We start from the raw sequence: 16,081 nt of genomic DNA on the forward strand, positions 1-16,081 counted from the left end.
GAAATGAGTCAGAAAGAGAAGGACAAACATAGAAATATTGCACTCATTTATGAAATATAAAGTAACAGAATGCAAGACTTACATCCAAGAATAGTAGAGATGTGTACCAGGAGGATTGTACCTGATAGAAGAGGAAAAGTATCAACATTTTACCACTGAGTATGATGTTATTTGTGGTTTGTGGCATCTGGCCTTTATTATGTTGAAGTATGTTCCTTCTATATTGATTTTGTTGAGAATTTCTATCATTAACAGACAGCAGATTGTCAGTCTTTTCCTGCATCCATTAGCATCCAAGCTCCACAGCTTGGAAGTCGGCCTCATATGCTGGGGAAAAGACAGCTCAGATAGAGAAGGGACCACCAAGTAAAGGGTGCTTGGAGCATCCGCTCGGGATGGGAGATGCGAGCTGAAAGTAGACTATAGATCGAACATGATGGCCACTCAATACCTATATCGCAGACCACAACACCCAAAAGGAGAGAGAGAGAGAGAAAGGGAATGCCCTGCCACAGAGGTGGGGGTGGGGGGGAAGGAGTGGAGGTTGTGGGAGGGATACTGAGATCATTGGTGGTGGAGAATGGGCACTGGTGAAAGGATGGGTACTCGATCATTGTATGACTAAAACATAAGCACGAAAGTTTTTAAGTTTGTAACTGTACCTCATGGTGATTGATGTAAAAATAAAAAAAATTTAAATAACTGTCACTGTCATCCCATTGTTCATTGATTTGCTCAAGCAGGAACCAGTAACGTCTCCAGTGTGAGACTTGTTGTTACTGTTTTTGGCATATCAAATATGCCACGGGTAGCTTGCCAGGCTCTGTCATGCGGGCAGAATACTCTGGGGCTCTCCGAGGGGGATGGAGGAACCGAACCTGAATTGACCACGTATAAGGCAAACGCCCTACCTGCTGTGCTATTGCTCCAGCCCTTTAAATAAATAAATAAATAAAAAGATTGCCTTGTCTATTCAGTCTTCTTTTAATAAGGTCTTTGTAGTTTTGATAGGGATTCATTAAATCTACAGATGACTTTAGTTAGGCATTTTAATATTATCTCTTCTGATATATAAAACAGATTACCTTTCCAGTTATGTGTGCTTTATTCAATTTATTTCATCCATCTTAGAGTTCTCAGTGTAAGATTTTTACTTCCTTGATTAAATTTATGTCTAAGCATTTTACTTTTTGATGTTATTGTAAATTAGATTATTTTCTTTATTTCTATTTCAGATTGTTAATTGTTAGGATGTAAAAATGCATGTTAATTTTTCATCCTGAAATTTTAGTAAATTCATGTATCTGTTCTATCAGCTTTTCTTGATCAATTCTCTAGGAACTTTCAAATGCAAGATTATGTCATCTGCAAACAGACCTTTGTAGTTCTTCTTTTCTGATTTAGAAACCTTTGTTGCTTTCATTTACGTAACTGCTTCTGAGATTTCCCATACTAAATTGAGTAGGAGTGGTTGGGAAAATCATCCTTGATGCCTGATAGAAGAGGAAAAGTATCAACCTTTCACCACTGAGTATGATGTTATTTGTGGTTTGTGGCATCTGGCCTTTATTGTGTTGAAGTATATTCCTTCTATATTAATTTTGTTGAAAATTTCTATCATTAACAGACAGCAGATTGTTAGTCTCTTCCTGCATCCATTAGCATAGTTGTATAATATTTTCATTTCTATTTATGTGATGCATCAATTGATTTGCATATATTGAAATAATCTTGTACCCCTTGGATAAGTTATTATCCATCTCAATAATCCTTTTATACTGTGGCTAAATTTTTGGTTTTGAGAATTTTGCTAAGAATGTTTGTACCTATGTTTATTGAGGAGCCGGAGCCCATATTCTTAACCACTAGTCGAGTTATTCTTAGATTCTTCTTGGGACCATGCCTGTTCCAGGCCTCCTCGGTTACTCAAGCAGCCGCTCTGGGCCTGGGCCCCAGGAGCCTGTCTTAAGCACATGGATACACAACAACCACAGAGCTCAAATGCAGATTAGACGAAGCAGGAGGGAGCCTCAAGGGCAAGCATTTGCCGGAGCACTGATTGCAGGCAGGAACCCCACTCAGTGTTTTGCAATCAGAGCTTCATTTCCCTGCTCCTCTGTAACCTGGGTTGACTCCTGGCACAGCCTGATTCCAAGGGCATTGTTGGAGCACCGAAGATGGTAAAGGCAGCGGACTCCTGCCCAGTGGCTTTAGAGTTGCCACATGGGGTCAGCCTCTAGTTGATAGCTGGTTAGACATCTACTGCCCCAAAGAACTTGGATCTGTGGGTGAGGGGCCTGAATCCTCACTCTAAAGAGACACAAAGGGGAGGTGGTACTCTGCCCAAGGCCTGACGTAGGAACCCAGGATTCCCTGACAGGTATAAAGAGGCAGGCAAAGTCCTTCTGGATAAGCACCTAGAAGTATCTGGAAGGAATAATGCTGTGTCAGGGCACAGATGGAGTACAGTTCAAAGAAGATTTGAAGGGAAAAGATAGGATGGATGCCAAGGTCCGTACTAGGTGTTTCACCAAGTCTCACCCGGTTCTAAGATGGATATTCACACTGGGAATCTAAGAGGAAATTGGAGCACTCACAGAATAAGCGACCTTCCCTGGGACAGTGAATCAGTGGTAGTGAGCAAATACAGTGAGCCAGCTGGTCCCAGTGCCCTTCCCACCACAGGCCAGTGATTCCCATGGCACCCCACAAGTGACAGGTGTGCAATGTGTCATAATGTGGGCAGGCAGCAGGACCTCCAGAAGCAGACAGTGGAAAAAAGACATTTGACCAGGAGACTATGAAGAAAAGTTAAAGTAGGGCCAGAGTGATAGTACTGTGGGGAGGGCACTTGCCTTTCGTGCAGGCTACCCAGGTTCGATCTCCAGTATCCTATACAGTCCCCCAGGCATCACCAGGCGTAATTCCTGAATATAGAGCCAGGAGTAACCCCTGAGCACCTTTTGGTGTTCTCCCCCAATCCCCACCCCTCCAAAATAAAGAAAAGTTGAACTAGACTCAACTTTAATTCAATTAAAGTTTCGCCTGGTTTATAGGCTGGAGCGATAGCACAGCGGTAGGGCGTTTGCCTTTCACATGACCAACCCATGTTCGATTCCTCCGCCCCTCTCAGAGAGCCCGGCAAACTAACGAGAATATCGTGCCTGCACGGCAGAGCCTGGCAAGCTACCCGTGGTGTATTTGATATGCCAAAACAGTAACAACAAGTCTCACAATGAGAGACGTTATTGGTGTCCACTTGAACAAGTCGATGAGCAACGGGATGACAGTGACAGTGACATATAGGCTCAGAAATGCTTTTGCAATCTCAGAATGGAAATGGAGAATGAGGGGAGTCAAGAAATGGATTCTGGTCCTGATTGAATTGATTTCCCCCATCCACCCAATTCATCTCCAGGCCTTTGGGTCAGCCAACAAAACCGCTCCTGTGGGAAGGGCTTGTGCATGTTCCAGATGCTGACTTTCACTTTGGCAGCAGCAGGCACGTGTCAGCCTCAGAGCACAGGCCAGGGACAGCCACAGAAGCAGCCCTGGCTCCTGCCTTGCTGACTCTCCCTGCCCCCAGCTTCCTGGAGTTATCTTTACTGAGTGAGACCTTTCCGAGCCTTAGCAGGCTCCCTGGGTGGGAATCACTGAGACAAACACGGTGGTGGAGGATGGGGTAGGGAAGACCTTGTAAGATTCTTCCAGCTCCCATGTCACCAAAATGATGTCTGCTGGGTCACCATGTCATCCCCTTCCAGGTCTCTCAGCTCAGCCACAATCTCCCTCTACACTCAAAAGGATCAGCTCTACACTCAAAACTCACCTGAAAAAAAAAAAAAAACCTCACTTTATAAATTTTCTGCTTCTAAAGGTGTAAACCAGCACAACTTGTTCCTGAAAGGAAAAGAAGCACACACATATTGGAATTGACCCTCAGTGAAATACTATTCAGCCTTGGAAAATGATGCAAAGGAACACTATAGAACACAGAAGGACATTTATGATAGAATGTCAAACACAGCAAAGCAAAAGGCCATTACAGCACCATTATATGAAAAATGTATTTGCAGAAAAATAAATTTTTGACCTGTCTGAACTATGAGCTGGTGAGTTTTGTGTTTTATGGCACCACTCCCTTCTGCAGTTCTCTAGACCTCTAGCCACTGGGAGATTCTCAGTCTGGCAATTTGGCGATCAGACCCACAGCATTATGAGAAGTGAGGGGCAGCGGCTGCTGGGGTCAAACTCAGGGTCCTTGGAACTCAGGTGGTAGAGTTATAAATAGATAAATAGATCTAAAAAAAACTTAAGGACAAAAGTTGATTCTTGCTATGGAAACAATTTAGGTGGAGACAAAGCCTGGGAGCACTTAGGGGGTATTGGAATGAGAAGAGTGAATGTGTAACCGAGGGAGCAAGTGAACCGAGCAGACGCACCAAGGCTGAGCTCTGGGCAGCCCCACGAAACAAGATGGGTTGTGTCCTCATTTACCTAGTAAGCGCATGAGTCAAGGTATGTTGGATAGACCTAACCTGCATTTTCTGTCAAGCTGCAGATATGAAGGCCAAGGGGCCACTGCAGAGCCACTCAGAGAGACGCAGTTCCAGTCGCCATAGTTCTGCTTTACCCCAAATATCATGTGAATGGAATCACACAGTAGCAGGCTCTGAAGTTGGGCCTTTTTCCTTCAGCCTGACACAGTCTAGGTTCCATATGCTGTTGCATGTATCTGTAATTTGCTCCTTTTTATTACTAGGTAGTACCTCACTCATTGTAATGCCTCAGTGTAGTATCTCACTTATTGCAATGCCTCCGTGAGTTTATCCACATTGAATTTGAAGTGTTACTTGTTTGAGAATAAAGCTGCCATGTCCAAGTGCTTCTTTGTGTGATTGTGGATTTTCATATATCTTGGTCAGTCTCTGGGCTCTTTCACTCCATTTATGTGAGAGCTGTGTCTTTAGGCAGTGCTCAACTTCCTAAGAGCTCTGAGAGCAGACTCATGCTCATGTGTGGCGCATGAAGACTTCGAGCTCTCCACACCCCCACCAACACTTGACTGTACTCATCATTTCAATGTCAGCCATTTTGGAAGGGGAGAGGTGGTATGTCATTGTAGCTTACATTTGTATTTCTCTCATAAGTAATAATGCTGCATATCTTTCCACATACTTGTGTATTATTTGTATATTTTCTTGTAAGATATAGCTATTCAAATGTCTTAGCTGTTCTATAATTTGGTTTTCTTTTGGTTCTTTGGTGTAAAGGAGGGTCAGAGAGGGCATAGACAGAGGTGCGATGGATTGTTCCTGGCTCAGTGCTCAGGGGTTGCTCCTCAAGTGCTTGGAGAATCAGTGATACCAGGGACTAACCCAAGTCTCCTACATGTGAAGTTCACAGTACAGTTCTTTGCGTTGTCTCCTTAACCCCTGTCTTCTCATTCTTGAATTAGCGGTAATTTCCAGTGCTCTGTACCTGAGTTCTTTGTCAGATACATGTGCTTTTTAATACTTTATCCCAGTCTGACATGGCACCTCAAGGGGTAATTCCTGAGTGCAGAGCCAGGAATAACCCCTGTGCGTAGCTGGGTGTGACCCAAAAATTAAAAAAAGACAATATTTATTATTTTACAAATACATATATAGCTTTTGGATTCTGACAGAACTGAGGTTACAGGTATAGGGGCTGGGGGCTGAGCAGTGTCAAGGTAGGACCAGAAGAGCAGACTAGAACTGACACAAGGACATTAATGGAGAGACTTCGGCATTTTGGTGATGGTGGAAGTATGATACCTATATGCCCAAATCATAGATGTTAACACTATTAGAAATCAGATTACTGGAATGAAAATAGAACTAAAATTCAGAATCAAATATCTGTATAGTTTTTAATGACTAGCTAACATAGTGGAGTTGAATATAACACATACTAATAATGCTTTGGCACTGTAACAAGATTTCTCAACACTAACTCATAAATCCTCACAAAAACCCTCTAACAGGATTGCTATTACTTCCATCTTAAAGATAAAAAATTGAGTCATTCTGAGGTTAAGTAATTTTTCCCAAGCACACAAAACTGGTTAATAATTGTGCTGGTTTTTTCAAAATGATTATTTTTTGATAGTTACCATGTATAAGAACCTGCACATTGGGGATGGAGCGATAGCACAGCAGGTAGGGCGTTTGCCTTGCATGCGGCCAACCTGGGATCGATTCCCTGCATCCCATATGGTCCCCCAAGCACCGCCAGGGGTAATTCCTGATTCCAGAGCCAGGAGTGACCCCTGTGCATCGCTGGGTGTGACCCAAAAAGATAAAAAAAAGAACGTGTACATGGTGATATATGATATAGTCATATTATTGTTGAAAAAAGTTTGCAGTTGGTCCTAAAAAAGATAACAGTAGTAAAATCTGTACTTGCAGCAAAATATGAACTGATCTCTCTAAAATTGGTTTATACAAATATTCAAACTAAATAAGAAAGATTTCAGAAGATAAGCACTAGAATAACGGAAACTATATCGACTAATGCCAAATTCAAGTTGAATATATATTAAACTAGAGTTTCCTATTTAAAAACTGAGGAATATTCAAAAAGTGCTTCAAACCCAAACAACCCAGCTCCCAGTCTGGCTGCCCAGCACTGGCCTTCACAGGCTCCCTAAGACTAAAGTGCCAATGTGAGAAAGGAAAGGCCTGGGGCCAGCGTCAGGCTGGGAAGGCAGATTTGGGGGAAAATTATCAACTAGAATAATACAAGTGGAAAAGTGCCTAAGTGAGCAAATATTAGGGAGTCTGGACCATATCAGGAATCTTGGACAAAATTTTCCAGAGGAAATATTGAGCTGAGAATTGGAGAATGCGTTAATAAGTCAAACAGAGGAAATGGAGCTTGTCAGTGGAAGGGATGCCTTGGATCAAAAATCAGGAATGGGCTGGGACATAGCACATTCAATGATTGACCAAAACTCTAAGAAAAGGGCCAGGGAATTGGCTCAGAGACTGGAGCATGCACTTTGTCTGTGGAAGATCCAGATCAATCCCAACACCATGTGAGCTGCCAGCACCAAACCGGAAACAGCCATTAACACCACCTGGCATAATCCCTAAATGGAACAGCAAAAGCTCCCAAAATAATTATCAATAGGGAGAACAAGTTTTAGTCATACTTTTCTTTTTTTATTTATTCATTCAGTTGCTCCTGCATTGATAAAACTGGCCATTTGCCTAATTTATTTGGGACTTTTATGCTTTTTGTGATAGTTATCATCTCAGTCTCAGGAAAATTTAGGGGGAATTTAGGGGGTCAACCTGGATTATTAACCTTATTAAGGGAAGGATGTGCCCCTGACTTTGGATATCACTTGAGGATAGCAAACCTCTCCCCACCCCTGCTCCCTGAGGAGTCCAGTGCAGATGTAAAACTTATGAATGCTCTCTCATAATCACATTTCTTGGAAGAAAAAAATCATCTGTTTCTTGACAGAATTGCCAGGAAGTCCAATCTAAGAGGAAGAAAGAAAACACCGTCACTAATAAGTTTCTTCCCTGAAAACCACAGAAAGGAGGAGCTCTTAAACTTACAGAATGGCCAAACCAAAAGCACTAAAAACTAATTTGTACAGATATGTTCATATAAAAAGTATAGAAATAAAATCAAATCTAAAACATAATGGTTCTACTTTTAAGAATATATATACTATGGAAAGATTTACAGATTAAAGCTATGCCTTGAGTATAAAGATAATCAGTTAATAAAATAATCCAATGAATGAAGTAAAAAGTATATAAGGTGAAAAAAAAAGAAATCCTTGGGGTCAGAGAGGTAGGTCAAAGGTTCAGGCATTTACCTTGCTTGTGGCTGACCAGGATATGATCCCTGGCACTACAAATGATCCCCTGAACCCCACCAGGAGTGATTATTGAGCACAGAGTCAGGAATAAGCTTTGAGCACAGCTGGGAAAACAAAGAAGATGGAAGGAAGGAAGGAAGGAAGGAAGGAAGGAAGGAAGGAAGGAAGGAAGGAAGGAAGGAAGGAAGGAAGGAAGGAAAGAAGGAAGGAAGGAAGGAAGGAAGGAAGGAAGGAAGGAAGGAAGGAAGGAAGGAAGGAAGGAAGGAAGGAAGGAAGGAAGGAAGGAAGGAAGGAAGGAAGGAAGGAAGGAAGGAAGGAAGAAGGGGGGAGGGGAGGAAGGAGGGAGGGAGGGAGGGAGGGAGGGAGAGAGGGAGGGAGAAAGTGCTCCAAAAACAACCTAGTGTTCAACGGTAATGGAAGGAATAAATAAATCATGTCACTTCTCAAAAGCCTGCTTTGGAAGAATTTTTAATGTATCAAGAAAATTAGCATGCTAGTAAAGAGGTCCACCATTCTGAACCACCTGTATAGCTGTTTAGAACATTCTCTGGAACCGTGAACAACAGAGAGGAAAAGAGATTCTAAAAGGACCGTGTGGCTGTGATCATATGTGAACAGCCAGCCAAAGGACTTCATCAGGCCTCTCTATGGCACTATTCCAATCATGTCCTTCACCCAGTAGCCAGCATGTGCCACCCGAAGCTCTGGGTGAGCTATTGTGTGAGGTGGAACCATGGAGGACCCACAGGCACCCATTCACAACAGATATAAAGAACTTGTCAAGCCGGCAGAGCGCCAGGAAAAGGTCGAGGAACTACAGAGAGTTCTCAAGTGCTCTGCCTAGCCTTCCCAGAAGGCCAGCCCCCAGCCCAAGGTGTCAGGCCTGGAGATGCTGCCACAGACCCTGGACTGCAGTGGTAGTTTCATGGCAATTTATTTCTGATCTACTATACATTGAGAACCCTCACAGAGCTCCCTGTGAACATGATAAGATATACCAAAGTCCCCATGAAAAATTCATTAACATACTATGCCCCATTCACATATTATGCTCTTAATTACAGGTAAATTCCACATAAGTATCTATGGAGTCAATATCTCCATATGAAAGATTGGAGGAAAATATTCCAAACATTCCTTGGGAAGGCCAAGTCCTAAGCAGTTTGAGTCTTGACTCTTTTCAGCAGCTTTCAGAGTGGTTATGTAGAATGAGCAGGTTTTGATTCCACAAGTAGAAAGATATATGAGCTAAGAATTCCCTGTGTTCCAAGAGTAGTAGAGATAAGGACCAGGAGGTCTGCCTCACAGCTTGGAAACTGGCCTCACATGCTGGGGAGAAAGGCAGCTGAAATAGAGAAAGGAACACAAGGATCACTGTGTGACTGAAATGCAAACACTAAAGTTCATAAATTTGTAACTCTTCCTCACGGTGATTCACTAATAAAAAGGTTTTTTTTAAAGTCATAGTTAACTTATCAAATACTAAGTTCGTCTCCCACTTGAGGCTCCTTTTCTTTTCTGTTTTCCAATAAACCATTCTACTTCCACCCCCCCCCCAAAAAAAAATTCCCTGTGTTGATAATTCCCTGTGTTAATACCCATCTGGGGCTGGAGCGATAGCACAGCGGTAGGGTGTTTGCCTTGCACGTGACCTACCCAGGTTCGATTCCTCCGCCCCTCTCATAGAGCCTGGCAAGCTATCGAGAGTATCTCGCCCACAGTGCAGAGCCTGGCAAGCTACCCATGGCGTATTCGATATGCCCAAAACAGTAACAACAAGTCTCAAGATGGAGAAGTTACTAGTGCCTGCTCAAGCAAATCGATGAGCAATGGGATGACAGTGACAGAATACCCATCTGATAAGAGATTAATATCCAGGATATACAAGACACTAGTAGAATTATATAAGAGAAAAACCTCCAACCCTATCAAAAAATGGGGAGAAGAAATGAACTGAAGTTTCCTCAAAAAAGAAATGCAAATGGCCAAAAGGCACATGAAAAAAATGCTCAAGGAACCCTCTGCTCCTAAAGACTATGATTCGAGAGGTCTTCTAACCCATTTTGGCACCCAGAGCAGCTTCTTACAGACATGCATCTAGACTGTGAACTGTGCTACAACCCCGTGCCGCCTGGGGAGGGATTTTCCCTCTCTACCCTGTTTTTCTGCACAGAAAATGGCGGCAGCGGCAACACCCATGTGGCGAGAGCCACCTCCTAAGACTCCCAACCCAGAGGTATGAGTTTGCAGTTGACGTGGCTCGTAGGCAATCATGGGAGGGGGTACCGGCACCCCCTCCACCCAGATAAGATCCGGAGCTGCCGCACGCAAAACGGACCCTCTGCTCCTAAAAACTATGATCCGAGAGGTCTTCTAACCCATTTTGGCATCCAGAGCGGCTTCTTGCAGAAATGCATCTAGATTGTGAACTGAGCTAAAATATCAGAAATAGAAATATCAGAGCTCATAGAATCTTCATTCTCAGCAATGAAAAGAAATTGTTTAATGATGCCTTTTCAGCAGGCCTGATTGTTGGGGGAAAATTCCAAACAATAATAGTGAGTTCTCTATTGAAATATTGAATGTATTCAAAGTATAGAGAGAATAAAGTGAAGATCATTAGCTACTTAGGGGGAGTGAGAGGGGGTTATAGTGGGGTTCTTGGTGGTGGAACATGTGCACTGGTGAAGGGATGGGGGTTTAATAATTATATGACTGAGACTTAAACCTAAAAAAAATAGAAAAAATGCTCCACATCGCTAGTCATCAGGGAGATGCAAATCAAAACAACAATGAGATATCATCTCACACCACAGAGACTGGCACACATAAAAAAAAAAAGTGGGGCTGGAGCAATAGTACAGCGGGTAGGGCATTTGCCTTGCATGCGGCCGACCTGGGTTCGGTTCCCGGCATCCCATGTGGTCCCCCGAGCACCGCCAGGAGTGATTCCTGAGTGCAGAGCCAGGAGTCAGCTCTGAGCATTGCTGGTTGTGACCGAAAAAGCCAAAAAAATAAAGCAACCAGTGCTGGCGTGGATGTGGGGAAAAAGGGATGCTCTTTCACTGTTGGTGGGAATGCCAACTGGTTCAGCCTTTCTGGAAAACAATATGGACAGTCCTTCAAAAACTAGAAATTGACCTTCCATATAACCCCGCAATACCACTTCTGGGAATATATCTCAAAGCTGCTAAAAAGCACAGGAGAAATGACATCTGTACCTGTATGTTCATTGCAGCACTGTCCACAATAGCCAAAATCTGGAAACAACCCAAGTGCCTGAGAACAGATGACTGGCTAAAGAAACTTTGGTACATCTGCACAGTATAACACTATGCAGCTGTTAGGAGATATGAAGTCATGAAATTTGCTTATAAGTGGATGGACATGGAGAGTATCATGCTATGTTACAATGAGTCAGAAAGAGAGTGACAGATATAGAAGATATAGAAGGACTGCACTCATTTGTGGAGTATAAAATAACATAACACAAGACCCACATCCAAGGACAGTAGATAGAAGTGTCAGGAAGATTGCTCCATAGTTGGAAAGCTGCCTCATGAGCAGGTGGGGAGAGGACAGTGGAATAGAGAAGAGATCACTAAGAAAATGATGGTTGGATGGGATACGCATTCTGAAAGTAGATAGTGGACCAAACATGATAACCTCTCAGTATCTGCATTGCAGTCAGCCAGTATGGGATATGTGTGCTGAAAGTAGATAATGAACCAAACATGATAACCTCTCAGTATCTGCATTGCAAATAAACCATAATGCCCAGAAGTAGAGTATGGGGAATATTGTGTGCCATGGAGGCAGGGGGAGGGTAGGATAGGTGGGGGTATACTGGGGATATATTGGTGGTGGGGAATGTGCACTGATGGAGGGATGGGTGTTTGATCATTGTGAGATTGCAACTCAGATATGGAAGCTTGTAACTATATCTCACAGTGAATCGATAAAATTTTTTTAAAAATTCCCTGTGTTGGGGCTGGAGCAATAGCACAGCAGGTAGGGCATTTGCCTTGCATGTAGCCTACCCGGGCTCAACTCCCAGCATCCCATATGGTCCCCTGAGCATCGCTAGGAGTAATTCCTGAGTGCAGACCCAGAAGTAACCCCTGTGCATCGCTGAGTGTGACCCAAAAAGGAAAAGATAAGAAAGAATTCACTGTGTTTTAAAGGATGAAGTTCTAGATTGGCCAGTGGCAGGGGCTTAGGTGCCTCCTGTGTCACATGGGATCTCAGAGATGACAAGCACACCTGGGGAGATACCTGCTAGCCTGAGCCATGGACCTACATGATGGTGTAAAGAGTTGCTGTGTTCAGAAATAAAGGATAGGTCAGGAGGGGGGATAATCAATCACATTTGCCCTCACTGTCTTTGCAATGCCCAAAGGCTACGCAAGCAGAGTTGCCTAGTCAAGAGCTGGTTGTGTATAGGGCTGGGATTGGGGAGAAAGAGTCGGTTAGAGGGAAGGGTGTAGGCAACTGCAGGGAAGAACTGGTTGTGTGCATGGCTGGGGCTGAGGGGTATGGTGAAGGGAGAGGGTGGGTGCCAAGCTGCATCCTGGGAGCCATGGACAGCCTGGGGAAGCTCCAGTGGCCTGTATTCCTCACGACACCCCTTACATGCTCTGGTGCTCTTGCTTCTGAGCCCCTGTTTCTTCCACCCATCATGAAGTGTTCCTACTCTCCTCCATCGTGGGCAGTTGCCACACTCAAGTGAGGGTCTCAGAATTCATACCGAGGCTGCTCTGCTCCCACTGTACCCAGACAAGCTCCCCTCAGCAGCCGCCTCACCCTATTTCAAGACAGAGGCCATCCTCACCCCAGGACCTTCCTTAGAGTAGCCTTGAGGGAATGCTCAAACTCTGAGCCCAGACAGGGTTTCTAAAAGCCTCCTGTTTGTCTCCTGACCCCGCCTGTGGAAAGCAGAGAACAAGGCTTGAGGGCCATCAGCAGCTCAGATGATCAGCTCGTGAGCATTTTAGGCCATTAACCTATTAACCTCGGTGACTTTTTTGTTCTCTCCTCTTTCCTCTTCAGCCCACTTTCATCCACTGGGTTTCAGAGAGCAAAAGTCCACTGTCCTGCGAGGCCATCCCATCCTGATGCTTTATCTGTCTCCTGGAGTTGCCCCCAAAGAACGCTGCCCTCAGCCCCAGAGTAACCCTCCCAGCCTCGTGCCCTTTTCCAGATGTATCTTAGCCAACAGAGCCTCATTTTCAACAATTTCTTTTAGTCTCTGAGAGACTCATCCTGGCCAGTGATGTAGCTCAATGATAGAGCATTTGCCATTCATAATGAGGCCCTGAGCCCAAGGCCTATCACCACACAATTGTGTGTCCATGCATGCACACATACACACAAACACACACACACCATCCTTCTAAACTCAACTGATACCTCATTTTATCTTGATAACATCACCAAAACTTCCACCTAGGGTGAACTGGGCACTCTTCTACTTACAACAGCCAGATTGTATATTGATTCTAATTGAAAGAGGAGGGAGGAAGGAAGGAAGGAAGGAAGGAAGGAAGGAAGGAAGGAAGGAAGGAAGGAAGGAAGGAAGGAAGGAAGGAAGGAAGGAAGGAAGGAAGGAAGGAAGGAAGGAAGGAGGGAAGGAGGGAGGGAGGGAGGGAGGGAGGGAGGGAGGGAGGGAGGGAGGAAGGAAGGAAGGAAGGAAGGAAGGAAGGAAGGAAGGAAGGAAGGAAGGAAGGAAGGAAGGAAGGAAGGAAGGAAGGAAGGAAGGAAGGAAGGAGGGAAGGAAGGAAGGAAGGAAGGAAGGAAGGAAGGAAGGAGGGAAGGAGGGAGGGAGGAAGGAAGGAAGGAAGGGAGGAAGGAAGGGAGGGAGGGAGGGAGGAAAGAAAGAAATATATCTTGTTCATTCCTACAGATGCTCAAGCAAGCCAAGCCCTGAGAAGGAAAGTAGAGGCGGGTCCTGTTAGGTGGTCTGTGACCTTCTCCAAATAATAGCCCTTTTCCCAGAGGACTTACCTGATGGGCTTGCAGCCTCAGGCCCCATGTCAGCATCTGCTCTCCCAGGAACTCCAGAGTAAAGGCACAAAAGACACAATTGGTCCTGTAAAGGCAACTGAGATGAATTTCCCCAGAATAAGAGGAATTTCACAGATGAAAGACACAAAATGTGGGGTGTGTCAACCCCCATTTTCTCTAACAACACTCACTCTAGTGGAGAAGCTCCTGGGGTCCCAGGTGTTGTTCTGAGCTCCTGACAAATGCCACTTTCTCTAAACCCCAAAGCAAGGCAGGAGAGGGTTGGGTTCCTATTCTATTTTGGCTCACTTGATGCTCTCAGCATTCATGTCTGTAGCCCTATCAGGAAGGACCCTGTAGCAATTTGTCCCTGAAAAAAAGAAAATTAGTTACATTTATCCTCTTGTGCATCATGGCTGATATCAAATGTCATCCCTTGATCTGAGACCTAGACCCATGGAAGACCACATGGGTCTTTCACAGAGCATTTATTGGGCACCTACGCTAGTCTATGCTCATAGTTCAGTCTGGTGAAAGAAGCAACACATCCCCCAACTCCAGGCCCCATAACCTGTGCACAGGACTCAGTTTCTCACTCAGATCCAGAGCAGAGCAATGCGACCCATCTCGGGTGCAATGGGTACCCCCTCCAGGCCCCACCATGTCTGCATTCAGGCCTGAGGCCAACCTTAGGGGGCCTTTAAGCTCAGGATGGCCAAACTCAAGATGCTCAGTATGGCAGTGGGAATTTTCTTTAATAACAGAGAAATTATTCAGATTCTCTTGCACATGTCCTTTTAATAAAATATGATGCATTCCATCTGTCATTTATAGTGAAAAAATCATTGCCCTTTTCTGGGAATTAATAACCTTTTGAGTTAATAACCTTTGGGTAGGAAAATTGGTTTTATTAATACCCCTCCTTGTACTTCATGGATTCGTCATCTTTGTCCCCTGAAACCTAACACCCAAAACTTGTTTTTTGAGAGATGCCAGAATGACTTTGTGCTTCAAAAGATCAGGACGCTCAGCAGGTGGGCTGCAGTGACCCCCAGCCCTAGGAGGGGCGGCCAGGACGGTCAGCCTCAGGAGGGCACCTGCACTGAGAGTGAGAGCTCTAGATCTGCACCTTCTGTCCCGCTCTGGAGACACTCACACTGACCCTAAGGGACCAGGCCGCCGAGAGAGGCGCCCCTTCAGTCGCCGGCCCTGAGCAGAGCCTGGGGTGTTGCAGACATGGTGCCCATGTGCCCCCACAGTGGCTCGGCCAGAGAGAGTTCCCACAGAGACAGGACAGAAGACGTCCAGGGAGAAGGGCCAGAGAGGAATAGTAAAGACGATCTTTCTCCCAGATTCCACCAGGCTGCAGTCAGTGAAGACCCCCCAGGATCCACCCTCAGGCCCTCTGGGCTGTCCTAGTGCTTGACTGTCCAGACTCTGAGCCCTGGCCTGTGCCTGAGCTCAGTGACCCCTGACCCCCTCCATCCTCCCAGCACACACACACACACACACACACACACTGTACACATACTCACACATACACACACAAGCACACACATACACACATGCATACTCATCACACATACATACTCACACATGTTCACCTACTTATATCCATATACACACATACGCGTCTCACACACACATACTCATCACCCACACGCCCTCTCACACACACTCACACACAGTCACACATGTAAACATATACTCATACGTGCACACACATAGTCACATTCACATACATGTAAACACACACTCTTACATACGCACTCATATACCCTCTTACACAATGCATACGCTCTGAGACACATTCATCCACACACTCACATATATACATATACTCACACACATGCACACACCAACCCTCTCATCCTTCAGGTCAGAGTCAGCGCCCACCTCCTGAGACCCATCCCTAAACTCCTGTGCACCCCAGACCCCCTCACTCCCTCTGTTGATCCCCACCCTACCCACGCCCCCCCCCCGTTTGTGCAAGGCTGCACATCAAGGTGTATCTGTAGATCCAAAGAGACTTAGCCAGAGAGATAGCACAGGGGCCATTGTCATGTGGGTTTGATCCTCAACACCCCAGATAGTCCCCTGAGTATTATCAGGAAGTGACCCCTGAGCACAGAGCCAGGAGTATCCCTGGAGTACTGCAGGGTGAGGCCCAGCCCCTCTTCCAAATGTCCTTAATTCACTGTCACTGTCACTGTCATC

General features: G+C 45.0%; 1 protein-coding gene across 2 annotated transcripts in view; it reads left to right on the top strand.

The window, feature by feature from the left end:
- Positions 1–16,081, top strand: part of LIPC (lipase C, hepatic type) — a 133,541-nt gene that overhangs the window by 88,972 nt on the left and 28,488 nt on the right. The gene's annotated exons all lie outside the window — the stretch shown is intronic.

This window comes from Sorex araneus, chromosome 10, assembly GCF_027595985.1.
Source record: "Sorex araneus isolate mSorAra2 chromosome 10, mSorAra2.pri, whole genome shotgun sequence".
Taxonomy (NCBI): Eukaryota; Metazoa; Chordata; class Mammalia; order Eulipotyphla; family Soricidae; genus Sorex; species Sorex araneus.